General features: G+C 35.1%; 1 pseudogene across 1 annotated transcript in view; it reads left to right on the top strand.

Annotated features, from left to right (window-relative positions):
- Positions 1 to 340: 340 nt before the first annotated feature.
- Positions 341 to 14,111, top strand: part of LOC143233322 (zinc finger protein ush-like) — a 49,798-nt pseudogene continuing 36,027 nt past the window's right edge. The window contains exon 1 of the transcript XR_013018099.1: positions 341 to 401. The product of XR_013018099.1 is annotated as a zinc finger protein ush-like (transcript). The remainder of the gene's footprint in view (positions 402 to 14,111) is intronic.

Here is a 14,111-nt window from a genome sequence, read left to right as displayed (position 1 = left end):
TTTATATATTTTTTCCTTACACAAACGTCGTTATGATATTACGTTTTAATTGCTTTTCACTCTTACATATCTGCCACCTTTCAATTCTAAACGTTCTTATCGACGGTCAGGTTGTACGTGTGACGACTAAGAAATTGATACGGAAAACTTATCACTGCTGCGGTTAATGCACTGAGCTACGTTGATAGTTTAACGTCTTTGGTCTGACATACGATTCTGCTAATGATTAGTAGAAATAAATATCCATTTAGACAAAGGCTATGAAAAAGTGGCTGGCTCTCGTCAAATCATTTAGATAAGACTGTACTTCTAACAGAAGCTCGTCGCAAAAACTACGTCTGGGTGTAGGCATGAAATGAATTCAGATTTGAACACTGAATTTGAAGAAAAACTGTCCTTAGGTAAGTCGAGAACTTGCAAGTATTACCAAAAAATGTTATTTTATTTCAATTAACATTTTATATTATTTCTATAATTTAACTTTGGCTCAAGAAATTATACGATAGACATATTCTCTGAACGTGAACCGGCCTGGCATGGCCAAGCGTGTTAAGGCGTGTGACTCGTAATCTGAGGGTCGCGGGTTTGAATCACCGTCGCGCCACACATGCTCGCCCTTTCAGCCGTGGGGGCGTTAAAATGTGACGGTCAATTCCATTATTCGTTGGTAAAAGAGTAGCCCAAGAGTTGACGGTGGGTGGTGATGACTAGATGCCTTTCTTCTAGTCTTACACTGCTAAATTAGGGACGGCTAGCACAGATAGCCCTCGAGTAGCTTTGTGCAAAATTCAAAAACAAACAAATTGAGCGTGAACTATGACGTCATAATCTTTCACATGAAATACGTCCTTAATTTTTGCTCTTACTCATGCAGTGAAATATAATAAAAGCAAAAATCTTTGTAAAGTATAATTTACATTCTATCTTACTGCTAAAAAACAACTGTCGTAATTAACCTTAATCAAAGCATACCTTTCCAGTTGTGTTATCTATAGCTAAATTAGTAAAATAATAATAATTATAGTGAAGTAATTATACCACAAAAATTTGTTACTAACTAAATTCAGTTTTTCTAAAAATAGTTGAAAATTGTAATTTTTAACAAAATAAATTATCTTTTTACATTTATTTACACTGGTCAAGCTATAAAACAACTGATGAAATATGGGCTGAAAAAATAAGAAAAATGCATTTTTCTTTGTTTTTATTAGCTTATGCTTTGGTTGGTTGTTTGTAATTAAGCACAAAACAACACAATGGACTGTCTGTGCTCTGCCCACCACGGTTTCTAGCGTTGTAGGTCTGCAGACATATCACCGTGACAAAAGGTTTTTTGTTTTATTTTCTGATGGAATTAATAACATTATAGCAGATTTTTAAGTAATCTTTTAAGTAACGCATGATTCTCAGAAAACAATTATTGTCGTGTGGATTACTATATTGTGATTAAATTACCAAAGAAAATTAAAATCCTACAAACAGAGAATTTTGTTTATAATTTGTGCTGTAAATGTCACAGACAAAACATTTTATTCAAAAATTTTAAAGCCTACAAACTTTCCGGCCTGTGATGATCAAGTGGTTAAGGCACTCGACTCATAATCCGAGGATCGCGGGTTCGAATCCCAATCGCACCAAACATGCTCGCCCTTTCAGCCGTGGGGGCGTTATAATATGACGGTCAATCCCACTACTCGTTAGTAAAAGAGTAGCCCAAGAGTTGGCTATGGGTGATGATGAATAGCTGCTTCCCTTTAGTTTTACACTGCTAAATTAGGGTTAGCTAGCTCAGATAATAGCTCTCGTGTAGCTTTGCGAGAAATTGAAAACAAACCAAAACAATCCAAGCTCCCAGTATGTAACAGAACATGAAAGGTTGTTGCGGTCTTAAAGCAGAGAAGAAACTATTTCACAAAACAAAGTTAAACCTAGATCAACTCTGGTCTGTTGACACCATCAATCACTGCAAACTTTCCTTATTACAAGATGAAAACTGTAACGAGAAAAGAGAGCCATCTATCGAAAGATCCGCTTTCATTGAGCCTGGTATTTTATCTTTTTCTAGTTCCAATAAACCCCAACTCTTAGAACTTCAAAATTAAAGCCCGTTGTCACGAGAAAATTGACCAAAAAAAAAGTTGTAATAAGTGTAATTATGTTCCACCTGTATGGTTGAAATTGCTTTTATTAATTTTGGTCGTAACTTGGTTTTGGAAGTTAATATCCACCTACAGTGAAGAACCAATGAAAAGTTTGTCCTAAGATTGTCTTCTCTATTTTTTGTTGTTGTTTCGAAGACTTGATAAAATGAAAATTATAGAGTCAGACAATCTCGCTAAGCATAATGAGTGAATAAGATAATATTCTCAAGAGCAACATGGAAATTAGAGCATCCTTTTTCCATACAAAATGTAAGTAGCTCTCGGTGTTTTAAAATTTATACACTTTAAGCTAGGAAGTGAAAAAATTCTACAATTCAATCAGATTTCAGGAAAAAATAAACATAATAGGTTTTAATCTGTCCTTGAAAAGCTATCAGTAGAATATCTTAGTTTCCAACATCTCAATAACAATATATTTAAATGCGATACATCTAAAAAAATCAAAAGAAAATCTCTTCCTTCTTTTAACCAATGATATATGTGATAGAAATGAATACTTCAAACCTTTATACATATAAAAATAATAGTGTAATCTTTTTAAAGGGAAATTTTATCCATATTTACAGCATATAAATAACTATTTTCATCCTATCTGTAAACAGTTACATCGAAGCACAGTTACTTTAGCTGCAAACCAAATGGAAATAAAATATCTTAACTTATGTAATTTGTGCATTAACATATACATTTTATATTCCTAAATTAAATTACAAGATTAACACTATTATTTATGTTAACATCACTTTATTTAAGCGTAGCAATTTTGAACTTTAACCTTACTTTACTAAAACAATTGACTTAATATAGCTTTTTAAAGTCTATGTACTGCATCTATAAATATACAAAATTAACTAAGAGAAATAAAGACAAATTAGTTAGCCAAACGAAATGAGTCATGTATCTACAGTTGAAAAGAAACTTCTTAAAGCAATGGTGACAATCATACTAAATTACAATACAATCTATGCAAATTCTCTGACTCAAATGAGTTATTGACAGTTAACTACTCCTTGATCTACTGAAAATTTACTGCTGCACCAAAGCTATCTGAATGCTGTTATCCTCCCTGCTGTTGAACCAATGTCTTCCAATTCATTGTTCTTGAAACCATTCTACTGACTTTGATCCAGCATACTAATTGCCTATTGTATTTTGAAACCGTGTAGTTACAGGTGAACATTATTGTGTTTCTGCCTTAATGTAGCTTTATGTTGACCAGTCTTCATATTGGCCTCTAAAGCTCTGTGAAAGACAAGGCTTCATGTTGGTCTATATAGTCCTTTTTGGGACCAAACGTGATGCTGATCTATGTAGTCCTTTGTGGAACCAGACGTGATGTTGGTCTATGTAGTCCTTTGTGGAACCAAACATGATGTTGGTTTATGTAGCCATTTAGAGGACAAGGCTTCATTTTGGTCTATGTAGTCCTTTGTGGGACCACACTTCATGTTGGTCTATGTAGCTAATTCTAGGACAAGACTTCATGATGATCTGTTTTGTATTGTTTCACGAGTTCCACGTTATAACCTGCGAGTTTTACATGGAGTAATATGAAAGGCTATTTGCAAGTATAAAGTCATGATCCGTCCACGGATTACTTTAGAAGCTCGACCAGGGTTTGTTTAAACACTACTATCTCTGTACAATAGCGACTATAACTATAACGCTTATTTCATCTTTCTGCAGGTTTGGTAGGAATTACCATTGTAGTTAAGTGTTCTATCTTAACTAAAAACTCTTTCTCTACTATTTCTATTTTCAGCAGCAACTAGACTAAAGACATAAGTGTCGTTGTTGACAGCTTCCGCTCTTCAAACGATAGTAAACGAAACAGACCATCCTCTTTATGCTGAAGTTACAGCAAAGCCACGAGTTTCTATTCTCAAAATTAAACCAAGGTAAAAATCAATATGACTGAATCGGACCTTTATAATCAACAACACGTCCTGACCATCTGACGGGTAGAACTGTTAGGGATCTACAACACGTCCTAGCCATCTAACAGGTAAAACTGTTAGGGATCTACATCACGTCCTAGCCATCTAACAGGTGTTACTGTTAGGGATCTACGATACCCCCTGCCATCCAACAGGTAGAACTCTAAAGGATCTACAACACGGCCTAGCCATCTAACAGGTAGAACTGTTAGGGATCTACAATACCCCATTCCATCCAACAAATAGAACTCTAAAGGTTCAACAACACGTCCTGACCATCTAACAGGTAAAACTATTAGGGATCTACAACACGTCCTAGCCATCTAATAGGTAAAAACTCTTAAGGATCTACAACACGTCCTAGCTATCTAACAAGTAGAACTCTAAAGCTGTCAAGTGTTCTAGCTTGGCCTTCACTAATTTTGCAGAGATAAATTTGTAAAAAAAAATAATTTATTTTTTATACATTACTTTAAACTCGCCCGCCGCCAGTACAGCGGTATGTCAACGGATTTACAACGCTAAAATCAGGGGTTCGATTCCACTCGGTGGGCTCAACAGATAACCCGATGTGACTTTGCTATAAGAAAAACACACACACATACTCTGAACTGTTATTTTAAAAACCAACAGTCTTCAAGTGTCAAAATATTTAGTTTAGCTGGAGTAAGTGATATTTGATTTATTCAGCATTTACAAGACAGCCAGCAATTCATAGTGAAATAAAACCCAAAAGATTGTCTCAACACTTAATCATAACAGAAGTAGTCCACAAAATACGGTCCACAAAATACGTCCACGTCAAAAGCACTTGTTAAGCTCATTTTAAAACAACGTTAGGACATCGTTTGGATATAAAAGTAGATGTAATTTACTTAATGTTTCTCTTTATTTGCTGGTTCTCTAATTTTCTTTGCAGTACGATGAATAACACTAAACTTTCACTTATCTTACACATATTTATATATCTGCCTTTTGTCGCAGATAAAAGCAAGTGTCTGAAATTGTCGTGTCTTGCATGTTGGGTGGGCCCGGCATGGCCAAGCGTGTTAAAACGTTCGACTCGTAATCTGAGGGTCGCGGGTTCGAATACCTGTCGCATCAAACATGCTCGCCCTTTCAGCCGTGGGGGCGTTATAATATGCGGTCAATCCCACTATTCGTTGGTAAAAGAGTAGCCCAAGAGTTGGAGATGGGTGGTGATGAATAACTGCCTTCCTTCTAGTCTTATCCTACTAAATTAGGGACGGCTAGCACAGATAGCCTTCGTGTAGCGTTGCGCGAAATTCAAAAACAAACAAACATGTCGGGTGTTAAATATTTTCACTTCTTTATTTTTTTTATCTGTTATTGTTCTTTACAGCTATCAAACGTTATCAGCTCCATCACCTTGGAACATTAATAGAATCTGTACATTAATTTAATGTAAAACAAGAAAAAAAACACAAAATGCAAAATATTCTTTATAAGTGCTTATTTAAAAAAATAAAACTGTTGATTTTATTTTTGTTTCGTTTTTATTCGGTGCTCCAACCAAATCGTCATAACACTCGTTCAAAGCGAGGCTGCGACACGTGCGCACGATATTACTGCGCAACAGGCTAGATCGCGGTTACCGGATCGACGCAAACCTTATGTTTGTCAGCAAAGGAGGTTGGTAACCGATTACAACACGGTGTCACGATTCCCCTGGAATTAGGATTAGGCAAATCCTGCGGAAAAATATCCAACAATATCAACTCCGCAACCCTATTTTCCAGGTTTCACATGACAAACAACATCCTCGTGGGATTGGCCGCTTACTTTACTCATGTCTCGTCGCAAACAGTTACACCCGAAACCGATAAAGCGTAAGTATGCATTGCAAAAATTTAGGAGATTTTAAACTCGTAACTGGCTGGCAATGTACTCGTTTTTAATGGTGTTTTGTAACGTTAAGGTCAAGTGTTTTGCTAGTCAGAAACGTGGAATTATATCCACCACTGGTACTATGAATAACGGATACTTTAACATAAATTTAAAGACATTAGGGCAAAATACTCATACCAGTTAAAATGCACATGTAATTAAATGTGAGTACGCATGCGAATATATACACCTAGAAAGACGAGTACGCTTGTTACATACTCATTCATTATTATGTATAAGCGTTGCAGCATTATATATAAGTTGTTGTTACATATGCATACAGTGTGATCGTACTCACATACAGCATGATTGTACTCTGTCTATAACATGAATGTGTCGACGTTTAAATGCCTAAATATCTCGTTACATTACAGTCATAAATATACTTTCACTACACCAATGTACGCTACATAGTTCCCAATGGGCATATGTCAGAGTAACATTCGTTACTGTACAATTTCGTGTGCTACGACAAAAGAAAAAAAAATCACAGCAAATATCAGCTGTTTGAAAGCAAATTCGAACTACGCACGCGTGAGACGTTCAGGAAGCCCACATTGATCTATTATAATGTGAATTCCTAGACGTAACCGAAAAGCAAGAAATCACGTGTGAACAAACCCTCACCGTAATGTAGGCTTAACGTAGCGTTTCCAGTATCTCGTAGTAACCATAACTTGAATTTTTATTCAATAATTATTAATGTAAAAAATAATAATATATGAACGCACAAAGGTTGGATTAGTTATTTAATATTATTGTTATATGGAGATATTAATAAATCAGCTAAGAATATGTGAAAATAAATCTTTATTTTGATCACTCTTGACGTGCTGGGTAAATCAATATATAAAAGTTGTAACATATTCACGAGTTTCCATTGAACATTTCAATCTTATATTTAGTTATTTCCTCTCAAGTTAATTTTGGAACATAACAGATTTTTTTTTTTTTTTCATGTTCGTCTTCTCTTACGCATCAAATTGCGTTTGCTATCCATCCTATTTTGTTGTGTTTTCTGGATGGGGACAGCGTATTTATACGCTTTAGTTTTACGTGTATGTTTACGCAGATCACAGAAAACTGTGCATGATACAATCGATACAATCTATCTGTGTATTAGAGCGTTATGAACAAGTGCGTTTATTTATCGATCTTTGAAGTTATCGCACCAGAACCTTAAAAATAGTCGGCGAGGTTTTCTTTAATTATGGTGTCATGAAGCTATAATGATATAAGGTTTGAAAAACACCTTTAAAAAAAAAGTAATTGTGTTTTCTCTCTCTCAAATGTTCATAGACATTTTTTATTTCTAATATTTGTTTATATGAAGCAGCGTTGAGAACATTTCTACCTTATTGAAATAACCACACCAGGAATGGAAACACGATGTAGAATGAAAGATATTTGATTTGATATTTATTTCTATACCTTTTGGAACATTTAAAGATACTTTCTTTTATAACTGTGGACATTTCATTTTTTTTGCTTATTTCTCTTCAAAGGTACGTTTTGTTTGCTAGAGTTTATATCAAAGGATTCTAAAGTTTTGGTTTTAGTTTTCCTAGATTTGCTTGGACTTTACCTAATTTTGTTTTTAAAACAAATTTGGAAGAGAGATCTTCGTGGAAGATTTTACAGGAGGCTTGCTTATCAGAAAAATGTTCAGAAATCTGATGTAGAAAAATTTAAGTAAAAATATTTATTAAATTCTAATGGCGACAGTTTAATACATCACGCCCTAACGTCGCTTACAAAAGTTAAGAGTTATCTGAGCTCAGCCGTACAGAAATTATAATAACGTGAGGTATGCGTGTCTACACATTTATCGTGTCACATATCTCAGAAGTCCAATTTCGTTTACATAGATTTATAAAAGCTCCAGGAGTAATGACCAAGTAGAAATAAGAGTCTGTAAGTCTGTCTGTCGCTTAAGGAAACTTGTTATCTCAAATAACGATGTGGCCGCTTTTTCTTTTATAATGTCGTTTTAATTAGAATTTTTAAAGAGACTGTCCCTGTATGGCTTGATATAACGAGTTAAAACCATTGATATAAACTAAACGAAATGGAAGAGATAACCATCGAACGCTCGCCGTGTCTGTTTGCAGTCTTATCTGCCGTGGACATCTCTCTAGCCGCTGTAGGCGCCATCAAGATCAAGATATGCTATCAGTTAGCGATATGCCCAGTCTGATCACGAAGGCAGCACGTATGTTGGTTGATACACGCGGATGTGACTATCACAGTCTCTATCTTCGAGCCCCGCCTCCGATTATGAAAAGGAAGCTTAATGTGGCAAGTCATAGGAGAGACAGAAACAGTTATAAAAAAATATGGAAATTAACCTAGTACATGGATAACTATTATATAGTTTATGGCCACATAAATTCGGGCATGTCACAAATAGGCAGGTACATTTCTACTTATTTAAATATTCAAAGATGGACAGGTAAAGATCATATGACGCCCCCCGCTAGTACAGCGGTAAGTCTACGGGTTTACAACACTAAAATCAGGGGGTCGATTCCCCTCGGTGGGATCAGCAGAGAACCCGAGGTGGCTTTGCTATAAGAAAACACAAACACAAAGATCGTATGGAGAGCAGTTAAGTACCACTATAAGTTTATGAAACAAATAAGTTGTAACTGAATGAGTTAAGCAAGTAACTTTACGATTGATAACTGTTCAAATTAAAGCACAAAAAACAAACACACAGAGACGCATTTCTTTCAGAATTGTTTGTTTCAGAGCAAAGCCACAATGGGCTATAACCTGTTTCTATCGCGGGTAATCGAGCCCCGGATTTCGGCGTTTTATGACCGTGAACGTAACGTTGTTCCATCAGGAGACAGTTTCTTTGTTTGTTCATGTAGGAATACAGAACAGGAAAAACTTGCGTATACTATTAATTTTTGAGGAAAAATCATATACACGTACGTATTCATATTGATTTTTAAACACATTAATTGATTATATTAATCAACTCAAATACCCTATTGTTCTTACTGACCGAAGCTACATGCGTAAAAAAAAAAGAATATAAGACCGATATGTCATTAGCGTCATTCATCAGATAAACCTGCATTGTTATTGTTTTATAAAATGTACATTGTTTTCAAATTGTCTGGGTTTCGTTATTTCTTGCAACGTACGCGTGACGAGCTGTATTTATGTTGTGTCATGCACGTGCGAGTAATTCGGTTTATAACCCACCGTAGGCTAGCAATGAACTCTGTACTGTGCGCTTGCACTAATATAGAGCAAGCATTTGTATATGTCATGTGTGAAAAACAAAACCAGCATACAGTTACAGATTTATGAAGGTATAACGTTGTAACGCATTTACGTCTTATTTCCTATTGTGGCTAAATAATAGGTACCCATAGTGGTAAAATAATTGTTCACATTTGAAATATGTTGAGTTATCAAAATACGTGTTCCTTATATATAAATGTTTAAAACATCATTATTTATTTGAATTCACGTATTTATGGCTATAAGCTCATGATATTCATTATTCTTATATGATTAATTATACGTTCATGCCACCTTCTTGTGTGTATCGTTTGCGTAATTCTGGGAATTCTATTGGTAGCAGAATCGGTCACGTGATCTCGTAATAATAAACCCTGTTCTCGTCTGTAGCAGGAAGTGGTCTTTTCTAAATGCCTTTCCTGTTACGTTTTAAGTGCTTTATGACATCACAGCTCTATTAAGTAAGGGTGTAAATTTATCGTTAGTGTGTAACATAGAAGGAAAATTCTAATGTAATCAGAAGCTTTGTGAACGTGTTACGTACGTCAGTGAGGCTAATTTCTTTGTATCAGATCTCTTTAAAAACACCTCATAACGACAAAGTTACAACAGCTGCTTTGTCTCGATTCCTTTCTGTCATCTCTGCACGGCCATCAAAGATGATACAGGAGAAGACGGTACTTTGATTTTGTATCTGTGTAGACATTACATTTAAAGTTATTTTATAATATGAACTGTAGAAGAATATATGATTAAAATTCTTACTTAGCTACCAGATTTTTTTCAAGTGACGATTACAATAACGTTACTATAAAGCTGTAAGAGAGTCTAAAGAATGAATCAGAAGACCTTGATTTGTTGGATCAAATCCTGCCATTGGAATCTAAATGTTTAACTTCTTGACTTTCAGGGAGATGTTTGATGTTCATATTTCTTCAGTATTAAATCGGTTTATCTCCATGCATTAACCTCTATTTTTACCAGAAATAGTTAGATTCATTCAATCAATTTCTTTAGATTGAAAAATGTATACAAATTAAATTCAGAAAACATGACTAAATCACCGAACGTCTTATTTGTTTTGGCTTGAAACGGTTACTCTAAGGTTAATTCCAAATCTTGTTTTGTAACAAGGAAAAGCTATGAGACGAAGTTCTTTGTTAAATGAAGTGTTGTAACGTATTTTCTGGTTATAAGGCTAATTACCTGAAGATTATCACTAGTCGCCAAGACGAGAAGCAATGACTTAAAGTTCGAAAAAGGTAATGACTTTCAACACAAATCATTTTTTTTTCAGATCAGAATGTTAGAACACAAAACGTTAAGCTGGATATAAGATAGATTTTGAAACTTAATACATCAATAGTACTTTACCTCAGAGTAAACGAAATCTCAGCTCTTTTCTTTAAAGCTGTTATTAAATTCTAATCAGTTGCGTCTTTGGTTGGACGAAATATATATAAAAAATACATTGGCAAGAAATATTATATGGATATTTATTAAATGTTTTTGCTGAAATCCTACTGGATACAAATAATAACAGTATTGATATGTCTTCTCTTGTCAGAGCATTATGCAGCCTAGTTATCATATCATATATAAATAATAAACGTTCGTTAACTGTAACATTTAGTTCATCTGTATTCATTAGTGTCTGTTAGAAACCTCACGTAAGTTCACTTTAATTATATAAATTGTGCTACCGTTGTGTGTATATACAGGTGCTGACACGTTAACCATTCATTATGTTACTGTGTTGTTGACATCTGCTAATACAGAAGTGGTTTTGAACTCTCTCATTACTGGTTCAGATATCTGTTATTGACCATACATGTTTGAAACGTTTTTTGTTTTTTTTGGTTTCATTTTTTTTGTGGGTTCCTTTAAGGTTTCGGAAACATTTCTATTTTACTGACATCTACATTTTTTACTTTCGTCTGTGTAACCAACCGATGATTTATAAATACATATTTCAGTTTTTGTCATTCACGAAGAGCCTGATATCATTTGATGTTTATAGTTTTCAAAAAAAAAATCTGTCAACTTTCTGTAAACTCACGCATTACAGCTTTTACTGAACTGAGAGGGCCCGGCATGGCCAGGTGGTTAAGGCTCTTGACTCATAATCTGAGGGTCGCGGGTTCGAATCCCCATCCTACCAAACATATTCACCTCTTCAACCGTGGGGGCGTTATAATGTGACAGTCAATCCCATTATTCGTTGGTAAAAGTGTAGCCCAAGAGTTGGCAGTGGGTGGTGATGACTAGCTGCTTTCCCTCTAGTCTTACACTGTACTAGTGAGGACGACTAGTGCAGAGAGTCCTCGTGTAGCTTTATGCGTAACTAAAAACAGTTCTGTCTTTTGGTTGTCCTCTTTCCCATTTTAACCCATTCATCCCGTTTTAAATTTAAGTATTTAAACCTATCTTTAATTTGGCAATAACAGGATTTATGTTTATGCTGTTTGTTTTTTTCAATTGTTTATTTAAAGTTAGCTGGAGAGTACGATTATCTGGAATTACTTCTATTGCTGTTGTCCAGAGTATGTTCAATTTGGAATTTTTTTCCATGTTAAAATTCAAGAGTACAAAAATAAGTCTATCTTTATGTCGAAACATTGTTCTCTTCTTATCAATAAAAATGTTAACACCCACACCAGCCGTACTGAGATGGATACATTTTTATTTCAAGTAGGTATCTCGTCATCAGGAATTATACAGTGTATAAAATTGAAATACAGAAAATTGATGCTTCAGCATGTTATTGCAAACATGGACGTCTGTAAGAGAGCATCTGAAATGACCATGAAAATTGATGTGTTAGATGCAATTGCATTTTTAAGTCATTCAATCGAATAAGTAAAGATGAATGCGTAATAAAGTGCTTTCAAAACTGTGAATTTATTCTTGATAATGGCGGAGATTGTGGAGAAGTTGTTTGTTATGATGGTTCTAGTGAAATCCAAACTCTGATTGAGAAGATTGATGCAGATGATTCTGTGAACGCGGAAAGTTTTGTGAACGTTGACAAGAATGTTTTAACAGAAACTGATAAAATTGATTTGAAATCTATAATGGAATCTTAAGACGGTAGCAGTGTGAGAGATTCAAAAGATGAACAAAATGGAAAAGATAGCGAGGAAATAGAAATTCCGACTTGATCGCAAGTTTTAAGTTATACTAACGCTATAAAATTGTATGCAAAAATGAAGAGGGAAAATGGACTTCATGAAAAGGCCGTAGAATTAGCGTTCTCTATTGACCGCATGAGAAAGCCCATTAAAAAAAACAGTTGAAACTGGACACTTTCTTCAAATAAATTTGAGTAAGACTTTGTGTACTCATGTATATTTTGAATATCTGTTTTTTTATTCTGATAAATATAGCATAAACAGCGTGTGTTTTCTTATAGCAAATCCACATCGAGCTATCTGCTCAGCCCATCGAGGGGAATCGAACCGCTGATTGTAGCGTTGTAAATCCGGAGACATACCGCTGTACTAGCGGAGGGTAATGTAAACAGTCTAATAATTTTATTCATAAACGTCCTACTTCCCTTGAATCAAGCAAGTAAAACGTTCTGCTAGAAAATTATATATATTTAAAGAAATGCATGTTTACTATGTTTAAGCCGGGAAACCTGTTTAAGCCTGAAATTTTACTTGGTCCCGTACGATTCCGCATTAGACAGGTTTTACTATATATATATAATTCGAACAATGCCTTTTACGTAAACATACAAAATGTTTATGTGGAATTACAATTTTCTATCTAAAAACAAACCTATTTGTAGTTGGGGAAAAACTGTTCAATTTCATCGCTAAATTTTCATAAAACTATAAACTACAGAAATCAGAATGAAGTAACTAGATTACATTTTGACATATACTTATATAACTTGAGGACCCGGTATAGCTAGGTGGTTAAGGCACTCGACCTCGTAATCGTAGGGTCGCGGGTTCGAATCTCCGTCACACCTTACATGCTCGCTCTCTCAGCCGTGGGGGCGTTATAATGTTACGATCAATCCCCACTCTTCGTTGGTAAAAGAGTATTCCAAGAATTGGGCCTCCGCTGGTACAGCGGTAAGTCTACTGATTTACAACGCTAATATCAGGGGTTCAATTCCCCTCGGTGGGCTTAGCAGATAGCTCGCTGTGGCTTTGCTATAAGAAAACACACACACACTCTCTCCCAAGAGTTGGCGGTGGGTGGTGATGACTAGCTGCCATCTCTCTAGTCTTACACTGCTAAATTAAGGGACGCCTAGCTCAGATAGCCCTCGAGTAACTTTGTGAAATTCATAACAAACCGAACCAAATGTAACTTGAATATGTGTTTTCTCTAACATTTCGAAGAGAAACTTCACCTTGGTTTTTTAGAGGCTGCAATTATTAATACACTATCGTTTTGGGAAGAAGCAAACCAAGATAAACGATATTATTCAAATGTTTAAAATTCTGTTCTTCAGATGTTTTTGTCTGATTTCTTCGCGCAAAATTGTATAGCCGCCCATATCAGTGAATTGGTAGACTAAAGGAAAGGCAGCCAGTCAACATACCACCACCTACTTCTGTCCTTCTCTTGTCTGAATAAATTGTGAGATTTGAAAGAAACTCGTATATTTCACCTAATGCCCCAGAGCATTGAGCTGTGAACCATGAATCTTCGGAGTCATAGTCTAAAAAAACACGGTAATCAGTATTTTCGTATTAGTAAAATGAGCGTTCATCACTTTACTAATCACTAGAGGGCCACCCGATGCATGTAGTTTTTACTCAATTTATATAAAATGCGCAAGAAATAACCTTAAAAAATATACCTCAAATTAAGAAAACAAAATTCA

Source organism: Tachypleus tridentatus, chromosome 12 (assembly GCF_004210375.1).
Source record: "Tachypleus tridentatus isolate NWPU-2018 chromosome 12, ASM421037v1, whole genome shotgun sequence".
NCBI lineage: Eukaryota > Metazoa > Arthropoda > Merostomata > Xiphosura > Limulidae > Tachypleus > Tachypleus tridentatus.
This window is presented reverse-complemented; position numbering and strand designations above follow the sequence as displayed.